We start from the raw sequence: 12919 nt of genomic DNA, 5'->3' as shown, positions 1-12919 counted from the left end.
ATGATCTATATGGGAAAAGAATCTAAAAAAGTGTGGATATATGTATATGTATAACTGATTCACTTTGCTGTACAGCAGAAACTAACACAACATTTTAAATCAACTATACTCCAATAAAAATTTATAAGTAAATAAATAAAATTTAAAAAAAGAATAATAGAAAAGATTTATGCACCAAGTAAGGAAGTACAGAGATTTCTTAATGTTGTTTGTGATTATGTCACCTTAAAAGGAAAAGGAATCAACACAAGGTGTCAGCTTGTGCCCTGAAAATTTTCCTACAAATAATATTATTACCTCCCCTTGAAAGAGAGAAACATATATCACGATTTCTACACTGAGGGTTTAGGGAGTGAACGTGTTTTGTTCTAATAGCGAAATAATTGGAGATACTATTGTACTGGTCAGTATGACCCAGCCAGAATAGTTTTGATTTAGTAAACTTGTCTTCCTAAGTAAAACAAAGGTAATTGGACAAATAGAAATAATATTGCGCTGCCCAAGGCTCTCCCTAGACCTTCAGAAAAAAATAAGTCAATGAGAAACAGAATTACCTTTGAGAGCAACAAACAAGAGTGACTCTGGTCTGCTCTGAAGGACAAGAGTCATGGGGCAGGGACAAGGGTGGGGACAGGGGGGAACACACATTGTTCAGACTAGGGCTGTTGGCTTTGCATTGTGATGTTTTAATGTCACTCGTACGGCCCAACCCTACCACCCCAATCTCCCCAGGGCAGAAAAAACTTACAGAGCCCTGGTCCCCAAGACTCCCTCACACTACATCTGCTTTTGGACTCACCTTATCCTGAGACACAGAAAACCTGGACCATCTTACATTGGGACCATGGTGAGATGAGTTTCTGGTAGTTACTAGCATTGCTTCATTTATTCACATATATTTATTTCATATATATGTGAAAAAATAACCCACATAATTCTGCAAATTCAGTGGATAACAGTGACCTGTGCCAGAATAAGAATTCCACAAGCTAAGGTTATCTGTGAACCTCTTAAATCCACCCTCCTTGGGAAAAAAACATACAGCAATTTCAGACGCATTACACAGGCCTTGCTTCTTCATTTTCATCTTTCTTTAGACTATCCTCTCCCTTTTGTCCCCAAATACAAATATGTCCCTAAAAATGCCTGAAAGCATTGTAAAATGTTCAATTACATAAAACAGAGAGCAGCCTTCACATTTTGAAACTTACAGTATTTCATATACTATTTCTTTAATTCAATTTGTCAAATCTTAAATAGGTCCAAAATTCATATATTGTCCTAAAAAGCTTTGAGATAATAGTCTTCTCTTCAAAGAGAACAGTACTATTAATATACAACTGGTTAAGTTTAAACTAATAAATCATAATCAAGCAAAAGTAGGTCTTGAGGAATCTGCCTTAAGCCTCCATGACTTTAAATTTCCATATTCAGCACTTACAATAAATCCCAGTTCATGCGTGTGAAAATATAAATATTCATGCATAGTTAAATGTACACCTATAAATGCACAGGATACATATGCAGAAGTAAATGTGTTTTATGACTTCAGCTTATGAAGTGTCTTATAGACACATATTGGTCATGGAGAAACTACCACTTTAATATCCATTAGATGTAATCTATGAGTTTACCACTGTACCATCATCATAGTATAATGCCATAGTCTAAGATTCATCTATTAGGCAACTCAGAAGTGTGTAAATGCTCCAGAAATGAAAAGAAAATTGTGAAGCCATTAAATCATGGTCAATAAAGCATGTCTGTGTCAGTCATAGTCTAATCAATCCTCTAACTCCGTCAGGTTTTAGCTACAATGACTTCCAAACACATTTACCACTTTTGGGTCTTCCTTTGCATTCTTGTTATGAGTGACAAATCGCTTAGATTGGCTGACTGCTATTGCAAGGCCAAGCAAACAGATACCAAAAAGGGGGCATTTCAGGATTTGGAACAAGACCCCGGACACTTTTGCCTTATTTATAAGGCACTAATCTGTGCTAATAAGTGTGTACAAGCCTATGCAGGCAGAGACAGGGCCTGCAGGTCACTGCAGCCAAACACCAGGTCTTCTCTGCTGAAGACCACTCATGCTTCTAAAATCTCCACTGCCAAGTTCCAAACGCTATGCTTTCCTCTTTTCCAATTATCCCTATCTTCATCCCCATACATGCCTATTAGAAAAAAACAATAAGACATCTACTTAGTTCAGTCATCTGGCAAATGCCACGGATAATACAGTACTGTGGGTCAAATAATGCATTCAAAAACCAATCTATTTAGTGGGAAAAGAACAATCAAATTGCTTATTTTGCAGCATACAGAGGAAAAACATTACAATTTGAATGTTGTGTTTTTCAAATAGCTGTACTGATGTTGGGTAGACATAATCATATTCACCAGGCATCTCTGCACTTTGTCTCTTTGGTATATTATTTTTTAAACTGCCTTTTTTCCTTGGAATCAAATTTATTTATCCTTTTGGAATGCTTAATACCTTAATGTCAATCAATTTTTTTCACAAAAGCAAGTTCTTTGTTTTGCAGCTAAATTTTTTAGGCAGCTTTTGTTCAGAAACTGTTTATTTCTGACTGCATTACAAATGCTAGCTTTAACCAATCTATCAACCCAGGATAATACAAAGAGGGATCTTGCTAATTCGTCCTTTCCTCTCAGGAACAAAGATACTGTATTCTGTAGTTTTGAAGAAAGGAAATAATAAAATTAGACTAAGATTTGAGAACAAGAGGAGGTCAGACCCAAGAAAGGTATGTGGTCCTTCTAGAGCTTTCCCATCTAATATGGGGAATTATAATCCATTCATGTTAAACGCTTTGACTATGCTCATTATGCAAAAAGCATTAGAGCCTAGTATATTTTGTTACCATAGTTCTGCCTACTGGGAACTATAATTAAAGCACATTTGAGCAAATGCAATTTTATTTGTTATTAAGCAACTAAAAGCTTAGTCAACCTTGCAAATATGGCATTATTTTAGGATTAAAATATGAGCCAGCCAGCTAGCTAATAAACTTTATTAGGTCCTGTCTTTATTAGCAATGGCTCCTATCCCTATTGTAAGAGACTCCTATGCTATATAACAATGTTTCTCAAACTTTAGGCTGCCTCAGAATAACCTGCAGGGCTTTTTTTTTTTTTTATTTACTTGTTTATAATTTATTTGTTGCATACTTTGAAGAAAGACTTGAGATAGCTTATAATACATGTAGGACAAAACAGTTGATATTTATTTATTTATTTTTTTTTTTTTCCTTTTTTTTTTTTTTAACATCTTTATTGGAGTATAATTGCTTTACAATGGTATGTTAGCTTCAGCTTCACAACAAAATGAATCAGTTATATACATACATATATTCCCATATCTCTTCCCGCTTGCGTCTCCCTCCCTCCCACCCTCCCTATCCCACCCCTCCAGGTGGTCACAAAGCACCGAGCTGATCTCCCTGTGCTATGTGGCTGCTTCCCACTAGCTATTTACCTTACGTTTGGTAGTGTATATATGTCCATGCCTCTTTATCGCTTTGTCACCGTTTACCCTTCCCCCTCCCCATAACCTCAAGTCCATTCTCTAGTAAGTCTGTGTCTTTATTCCTGTTTCACCCCTAGGTTTTTCATGACATTTTTTTTTTAAATTCCATATATATGTGTTAGCATACGGTATTTGTCTCTCTCTTTCTGACTTACTTCACTCTGTATGACAGACTCTAGGTCTATCCACCTCATTACAAATAGCTCAATTTCGTCTCTTTTTATGGCTGAGTAATATTCCATTGTATATATGTGCCACATCTTCTTTATCCATTCATCCGATGATGGACACTTAGGTTGTTTCCATCTCCGGGCTATTGTAAATAGAGCTGCAATGAACATTTTGGTACATGACTCTTTTTGAATTATGGTTTTCTCAGGGTATATGCCCAGTAGTGGGATTGCTGGGTCATATGGTAGTTCTATTTGTAGCTTTTTAAGGAACCTCCATACTGTTCTCCACAGTGGCTGTATCAATTTACATTCCCACCAACAGTGTAAGAGGGTTCCCTTTTCTCCACACCCTCTCCAGCATTTATTGTTTCTAGATTTTTTGATGATGGCCATTCTGACTGGTGTGAGATGATATCTCATTGTAGTTTTGATTTGCATTTCTCTCATGATTAGTGATGTTGAGCATTCTTTCATGTGTTTGTTGCTCCGCTTTCGGGAGTTTCTTTACATCTGGGGTAGGGCCCTAAAATTTGCATTTCTAATATGTCCCTAGGGGATGCTGATGCTGCTGGTCTGCAGACCACACTTCAGGAACCACTGCTATATAATGTCATGGTTAGAGCTTTGGAGTCAGCCCACCTGGGCTCATATCCTGCTCTTCTACTCTTTATGTCCTTGGGCAGGTGACTTCATCTCTTAACCTCAGTTTCTTAATCCACTTAGTGGGGACAATAATACTTATCCAATAGGTTTGTTGTGGGAATAAAATGAGATGAAAATATGGACTGTGCTTAGCCCAGTGCCTGGCAGGGGAAAAATCAATGCATGGCAGTGATCAGTTTATTATTATTGTTAATCGGAGAAATAGGCCAAAGCTGGTACAGTGTATTTATAGCCAGCAGTGTGCATCGGACCCACCTGGAGAGCTTCTGTAAAATTAATGCAATACCTGCCCCCTCAAAGATTCTGATATAGTCCATATTTCATTAACTACTAAGATGCCATTGATTATAAGATGCACCATTATTTTAGGTACCACTAAGAAAGAAAATTCTGCAATTATACCATGACTAAACTAATGAAAAGTGAGAGCAACCAGATTTCAGAAATGAGCAAACGTGAAAAAATGTGCATCTTGGAATTGATAAAATACAGTAGGTACAGAGGTGAATTTAGGCTTGCTTCACAGATTATTGTGACGTGCAATTCTGGTTAAAAAACACTAACCTAGTCGGTGTGGCAACTGCAAGGGGGACTCAAGTTCAGATGCCTTGAAACTGAGAGCCCACAGCTTGGAACCCCATCCTTAGAACTGCAACACAGCCCAATATCATAATCCACCACACAATTCCCTAGGCTGCTAATGAAACAAAAATATTTCATCTTGGTTTGATAGCATGCACCCTCTAAGCTCCTCCCATTGGATAGCATTTCCCCACATAATGAGAACAAATAAGTCCATTGATAGAGCCAATCAGATCAGGAAGTTGTCAGGCCAAGAGAGTTTTTCCTTCATAAACATGAATTCCAATGTTGAGATTTGAGGAGTACTTGGGGAGACTCTTAAGGGAAAAAACATGATTTACATTTGGGGGAGAAGGGAGGGTGGTGGAAGTCACATTACTGGGACTTGCCGTAGTAAATTTTTGTTTTCCATCTTGATTTTTAAACTGCAGTTTGTAAAGTGTTGGGGAAAAAAAACTGATTTTGTATAACTGTTTTATCAATAGGAAATTGCAATTTCCCTTCACTCTAGGAATTTTGTGTGAAGGCAGGAGTAGCACATAACTTCCCTCAACTTTAATACTAATGCTCTAACCCACAGGAAGTGCATCTGTCTGTAATGCAACATAGAACAGGGCAATATCTTCTGACATTTTTATTTGGGAGCTCAAGATTTCTAATAACTTCAATAAACGGTCTCTGGTAGTCTCCGTGCACATGAGTTAATTATAATGAGAAAATAAAATAATATTCATTTTAGCTTCTGAAAATTCTAAGAATGTAAATCTTCAATGAAATGTTGAAATAAAATCATAGCTGCATTTGCAATTTTCCAGCAATGAAAATTTCATTTGAACTCTTTCCTATCTTGTCACTACCCAGTTGCTCCTTTAATAGATGGAATTGATAACAAATACTCAATGCAGATGGACAAACAAACATAAGATGTAAGTCAGAGAGTATCAAGAACATTTTTTGAAGGTTCAAATAGTGACAAACTATAGCAATGATAATTAAAATTTTAAAATACACTAGTATAGATGATTTTCTCATTTTCTCACTGTATTAGGAACACACACACACACACACAAACACAAACTACCAATGAAATCTATACTTCCGAAAAACTTTTTTTTACCTTGGAAACCTCTTTTGTTCCTGGATCATATTAAATTCCTTTCTATTGTTATATATTAAAGGTTTACAAAAATGATGTTTTTAAAACTGTGATGTTGAAAATTTTTCATGTTTCTAATTACAGAATAGGAAATACAAGATATCATGAAACTCTACAAAAATGTCTACATAATTTAAATGACTGCACGTGTAGAATATAATTTAATATAAAACACAGTCACCTGAAGAAGGACATCTTAGACACAGTCACACTGGTCATAGAGAATATCTGTCAACTTAAGTGAGGAGGAAGCAGCAATATCTTTATAGAAAATTCATTCCTATTTTACTATAGAGGACAGTATTTGTTCAATTGATTCTGTCTTTCACGGTTGGGTTGCACAATGAATGCAACCCCACCCCTATTTTCCAAAGAAAAAGACAAAGACTGGTCTTGTAATTCTTCAATCCCATCTACCACTGTAACATCCAACTCACTCATTTGCATACACCTTTCCACAAGGGTTTATCTTTATTAAAGAATTCTCTGTGTACTTTATCTATTTTGACCAAAACATGCATAAACTTCCTAAATTTTCATGATATCAGTGTATATGATGATTTTAAGTATTTTCAGTTCTTTGGAAGACATAAGAAAAATCTTAAGAAATAAGCATTAGCAGAGTTTTGAAGATTCTGATTTGTTTTAACAAAAACATCCATTAGTTCAAGTCCTTTGCTGATCAGAAAGTAGTGGATCTCACTTGACAGTCAAAGCATTTTGATCTTACGTTTTGCACTCCCATAAAATGCCTTGCCATTTCTAATAATAATCTGAATGTTCAACTTTTTCCAATATCTTTCTCTCAGTCTTGTATGTCTGTTAGGGAATCAAAAGGTTTTGCTTGCCTAGGAAGAAATGTGCTAAAGAGAGGATGACACAACAATTTCAGGAGGGAAGAATAACAGAAAAATGCCCTCTCCTTCTTTGGTATAAGTCTTGGGATTATAGAAAATGTAGAGACCAAGCACACATCACCTTCAGAGAGACCTTTAGAAGATCTTTCAACTTATCCTTGTGGACAAAATGGAGTAAGGAGAAGCTGAGTGCATGAATATTAGGGCAGATTAGTAACAGCTTCAACAGCTATACCCAGAGGGTGCTAATTAATAGAGTAACATCCACCTGGTTCTAGGTTTCCGACATCATAGAAGGATTCTTTCCTGGGTTCCATTTGCTTCAACATTTTACATTCTCGTCAATGTCCTGGATGAGACTGGAGAGGACATCATAACATTTGTAGACCGGCCAGTGACCATGTTGGATGACTGAATCAGGATCAAGAAAGAAGCTGACATGTTAGAAACAAGGGCTAAATCCAATAAGATGAAAAGTAATAGACATAAATGTAAAATGAGGTGATTAAGTCCAAAGGGACAATTGTTTTGTACAGACTGGACAGTAGCAATGGCTTAGAAACAATCCATGCAGCTAAGGCTTAGAGATTTTAGTCTATAGAAAGGTTAATGTGAATCAACAGTAAACAGAACGTTTGTTGAATGAATGAATAAGTGTAGTATAGAATAATAGGAGGGATGAAGAAAGAAGGGAAGAGGAGGGAAGGAGAAAGGAGAGGAGGAAAAGAGGGAGAAGAGAGAATCTATATGAAAAGAAGAAAAACTCCATTAGTCTCTGTGCAGCCCAGACCACCCTAGACGTACTGCAGTATAAGTATGGATGGACAAACTGGGTACACTCAGGAGTGATCCGAGATGGTGTCAAATCAGCACCATTCAAGGAGTTCTTGAAGGAATCAGGCATCTTTAGCCTTGGAGACCTGATAATCATGCTTAAATGTCCTAAGGATTTTCATGGGAAAAAGAATTGGAGGTGGTGTTGTTTGGACCCAATAGTTACAAATAAGATAATGAATGGAAGGCACAAAGCAGCAGAATTAGATTCTGTACTAATATCTCAGTGTCAAAGTCCTCCAAGGATGAAGCTACTGGCCACTCTCTCCAGGATGTACTGGAGCCCTGACTGGAAGATCCTTGGCAGAGCTTTTGCAAAATTAATTCAAGCATCAGATAGGTGATAGGACTAGATAATCTCTGGAAGTCCCTCCCAGCCCCGATATTCCAATATTCAAACATTTTCTTGCGGTGCAAATTAAGTTCTTGCAAAAGATTTTCTCTAATAAAAACAATGAAAACAAATGGTTAGCCTGGAGACGGGAACCAAGCCTTCAGGAAATCCTAGGAGAACCACGTGTTTGCTCTCTAGAGAACTGATTATCTCCTTCCCCAGGAATGTATTAATATCTCTTTGTCCTCTTCTATACCGGCTGACTCTGGGATTTATCTTGCTAAATATAATAGTCCATCTAGCATTCTTTCTTTGTGCGAAATCCCTATTCACTTTCAAAAATTACATGAATGGATGTGAAGTGTACTTTCCTTTATTCAATAGAGACTATTCCCAAAAGCAGCCCGAAACATGCCAAACATCTGCTCCTACACACAGTTCAATACATGATATTGATACGTATTATTACTGGGTGAATTCTGAATACAAGGCCAATTTAACACACTCCTGAACAACTCCCTCTTCCTCCCACGGCCCAGTGACAGAAAGCTCAAGGAAATCAGAATAATTCTAATATTTGCCCAAGCAAGCTACAACTAAGCAGGTAAATCTGCTAAAACAAAAACCACAGTAGACCATTCCAAAACCTAACATAAATTAGATAAGTATAAGTATGACAAATGTTTCTCTAATTTAATAAATATTTTTACATATATAAGTACTTTTTACTCTCTGCTATACTTTAATATTCACAGATGTTGCTTTTCCAAACTGTGAGTTCCTGGGTGTTCGAGCGCTTGTTATGAGTTTACCATATATGCCTAGTCCATGTTTTAATGATTGAATGCAATTATTGTTGATCGTGTCACAACGAAAGTGACCAAAATCCCTAAATCTTGAATTCATTCTAGTCATCTACAGAGATCTCTCTCACAGACAGCAAATTTCCTAACAGACATGTTCATAAAGACACTGAGTAAGCACAACTTTATTACCACTGATTTGGCCCCAAATACCTCTCTGGTCTCCTTTCCTGGTGAAGTGACCTGGGACCTCATGTGAATTTGACAGACTCTTTCTGTCCCTTGGGCTACAGATTAATTTTTAAAAATAGCCCTAGAAGCTGATCCTTGATTCCTTCACAAGTCCCAGTCTGATTCTAGTTCCTGACAAAGCCACTGCTCTCACACAGATTACATCTGCCCAGAGGAGGCAGGTTTTCCTAATGAGTGAAGTCTTTCTATACACCTGTGTTGTCCAATGCAGCCACTAGCCACATAGGGCTATTTAAATTTAATTTTAAGTAAATTAAAGTTAAAGTTAAAATTCAGTTCCTTGGTGTACTAGCCACATTTCAACTGCTGAATAGCCACATGTGGTCAGTGACTAGGATGCCATTTTGTTCTTGACTTTGGCCAACTTTCTTCTTGGAGTTGGGCAGACTCATCCCCTGCTAAAGATCAGAGTGTGACACTGTTTACTCATTTCTTCATTCAACACATATCTATCAGTTTCTTTTCTAGCTGCTGGATATATCACCATGAACAAAACAGATATGTACCTGCTCTCATGGAGCTGTCATTCTAGTGGAAAAACCAACAATAACAGGTAAACAGCTAATGGAAAAGATTATTTAAGTTAATGATTTTTTTCTTTCTTTTTTTGGCCACGCCTCACACAGCATGTTGGATCTTATTATGGTTCCCCAATCAGGGATCGAACCCCTGCAGTGGAAGCACGGAGTCTTAACCACTGGACCGCCAGTGAACTCCCTAAGTTTTGAATTTTAATGCTAGTGTATCTCCCTTTCAGCCCCATGGCAACAAGGAATTTTTGTTTCATTCAAGTGGGCCCATCCCTCCAGTCGCCAGCCTGCTCTCCCTTGACAGTCTTCATAGGGCAAACACTGATGGTTTTAGGATTTCCTTGAATCTACTGTTTTTTTGTTCAGTCTCCTTTTTTCTTTAGAATTTCTACCGACAGCTTTTTTTTTTTTTTTTCATCTTAAGACTTCTGATTTCAAAGCTTTATTTAACTTTGTCCCTTCTTGAGGAAAAAGAGCTTGTTGTGTTCCCATCATGAATCAAGATTTTTTTCATAAAGAAAGATACCATTACAAAAATATTTGAAACTAATTATTTTAAATTATCAAAATAACCATTTTCCACAGTACTGTTTACTATTTTTTCTGCCTTTTTCTCATTTAACTGTCTACCCACAGTTAATTCTGTATGCTTTATTCCATCATCAAGGGTTCTCCAGGCTTTATAGTTTCAGTGATCACATGTTTAGGTGTGGCTAGTCTTAACTATTTCTATTCCCAAATAGTACAGCAAAAACTACTAGACATTCCCTCCTGGAAGACCTCCACCTCCAGCTTCTTCACCTTGTCATTAGATCTTCAGACTGTCTCTTGAACTAAAATCTTTATTCTATTCCCAGTGGGCTATACCATCTAGGCTGTCACTACTCATACCTGGATTACCAAAGCAACCTCCCCAAAAGGTTTAATGTCTCAATTTCTCTTCCTTGCAATTGATCATGTACACTAAATCATGGTTAATCTTAAAACAGTCTGTCATTGCCCCTCTCTGTCTTCTCTGCCCTGGGAGCAGCTCTTGCCACTTCCCCAGCCCCAGAAAACATATGCTTGCCCCAACTTCATCTCCATCCCCTCACTGGTCAGGATCACGTCTCAGCTGGTGAGCCAACCACTCTCTGAGGTGGCGCTGACAGATGAGAGCCTCAGCAGCTTGGCAGCCCCATGCCCCCGACCTTACTTATCCCTAGCAGCAGCTTCCAAAATGGCGCCATTGCAAGGAACATTGACACAGCAGCCAAGTTCATTGAGGTTGGAGCTGCCATGGTCAGAGGGGTTGGCTCTGGGGCTAGGATTAGGACTGTGTTTGGGAACCTCATCATTGATTATGCCAGGAATCCTTCTCTGAAGCAACAGTTCTGCTCTTAATGCCATTCTGGGCTTTGCCCTCTTGGAGACCATGGGGGTCTTTTGCCTGATGATGGCCTTTCTCATCCTCTTTGCCATGTGAAAGAGCTATCTCCGTCTCCCAGCGTTCTTTCTTCCACATCTCATCTGCTCTGTATGTTCCTTTCCTTGTATCTTCCCAAGCAGGCCAGGAAAAGTGTTTGACTCAAGGTTTGACAGAGGGAAGACAAATAAACACTGTTTGAATAAGAAAAATTATAGCTTGTCATTACCCTACCTACGAACCCACCTTGGCTCCCTAATATCCCTAATATCATAGAATCAAATTTCTTTTTCATGCACTTATTGCTTTGAAAAAATAATGCTAAAACTGAATAATTCTATTATTAAAGTGACCTTTTCAGTTACACATATTATAAATAACCTATTTGGTCTCTGAAAATGATTTTGGATTTTTCAGGCTGCTATACCACTGGCTCCTATGACTTATTATGTACCTGCACATGTCTCCTCATTTTATCTAGTTAAAACTTTTCTAATTATCTTCCTCCCAAGTTTCCACCAAACTCTTCTTCCACAGAGCACACGCGCGTGCGTGCACGCACACACACACACACACGCGAGGGAAGGAAGAAAAAAAGCTTCTAGAGATAATTTACTGAGTTCACTGACATAAATGGGAGTTTTGAGAAGCACAAGCAAACTATTTCAGCCAATTGTATATACCTTTCCCATTTCCTTTACACCCATTTGAAGCCTACACTATGTCTTTTTCCATAGGATCCAAAGCTCAGTAGCTTGAATTAATTACAGACTGACGTTCTACAGGCAACTTTTGGTTCAACATCCACAAACTAAAATCAGCCCAGCCTTTGAACACAGGATCTAGTAGTGATTAATAATTTCACCACTGGCCAGGAGGATAACAAATAGAAAGAGCAAACTCATTACTTTATTGTGATTTCAAACCTAAATGTTTATCTTCTATGTATTTTACATGCCCAAAGAACATGACTGCAATTTGAGTTTATTAGGAATTGAAGCAGAACTAATGAAAGATTCTTTATTGGAATGTTCTAGTTACCTTTTCAAAAATATCTATGTCCTTTTTCATGAAGATTAGATGTATAAAAGAAAGTTCAAGTCTCTTTTATTATTATCATAACTTGCTCTAGCAATCAAGGGAAAGGAAATTTATCTTTCTGTCATATTTTATTGCAGTTAAATTAATTCTTTAGTTGTATTATGTCTCTAATACAGGTTAACTGATGCTTAAAGTAACTAAAGTCCAACATTTTTTCCTTCTTTTTCATAATTAGTTTCTATTATCATAAATATACTAGACTCTGAGAAACTCAGTAGACTTTTTTCTTTACATTTTTTTGGATGCAAACCACTTTTAAAGTCTTTATTGAATTCATTACAATATTGCTTCTGTTTTATGTTTTTTGGGTTTTTTTTTTTTTTTTTTTTTTTTGGCTGTGAGGCATGTGGGATCGATCTTAGCTCCCTGACCAGGGATCGAACCCACACCCCCTACATTGGAAGGCAAAGTCTTAACCACTGGACCACCAGGGAAGTCCATCTGTAGACTTTTATATTTGTTACTTTTATATTTTTCAAGATTCCTTGAAAAATATTCAAAATTATTAACATACATACATGTAATACAATATACACTAATATGCATAAGCAATTTCACTAGATGAGATCATAGCCAATCAATGTTTAACCCACTTCTCAATACCATTTTATAGGAGCTTCAGGCTACCAGAATTAATTTCATTGACTTGGAAGAGTACAGAAGACATAGGTTATATCAC

At 37.2% G+C, this 12919-nt stretch overlaps 1 protein-coding gene and 1 pseudogene across 1 annotated transcript in view; one reads left to right on the top strand and one right to left on the bottom strand.

Annotated features, from left to right (window-relative positions):
• The window catches only part of GRM8 (glutamate metabotropic receptor 8), a 749540-nt gene that overhangs the window by 490535 nt on the left and 246086 nt on the right, over window positions 1-12919 (bottom strand). The gene's annotated exons all lie outside the window — the stretch shown is intronic.
• LOC132524923 (ATP synthase F(0) complex subunit C2, mitochondrial-like) lies at window positions 10691-11199 on the top strand (annotated as a pseudogene).

This window comes from Lagenorhynchus albirostris, chromosome 8, assembly GCF_949774975.1.
Source record: "Lagenorhynchus albirostris chromosome 8, mLagAlb1.1, whole genome shotgun sequence".
NCBI lineage: Eukaryota > Metazoa > Chordata > Mammalia > Artiodactyla > Delphinidae > Lagenorhynchus > Lagenorhynchus albirostris.
The sequence above is the reverse complement of the archived record's forward strand: the minus strand, read 5'-3'. Positions and strand labels throughout refer to the sequence as shown.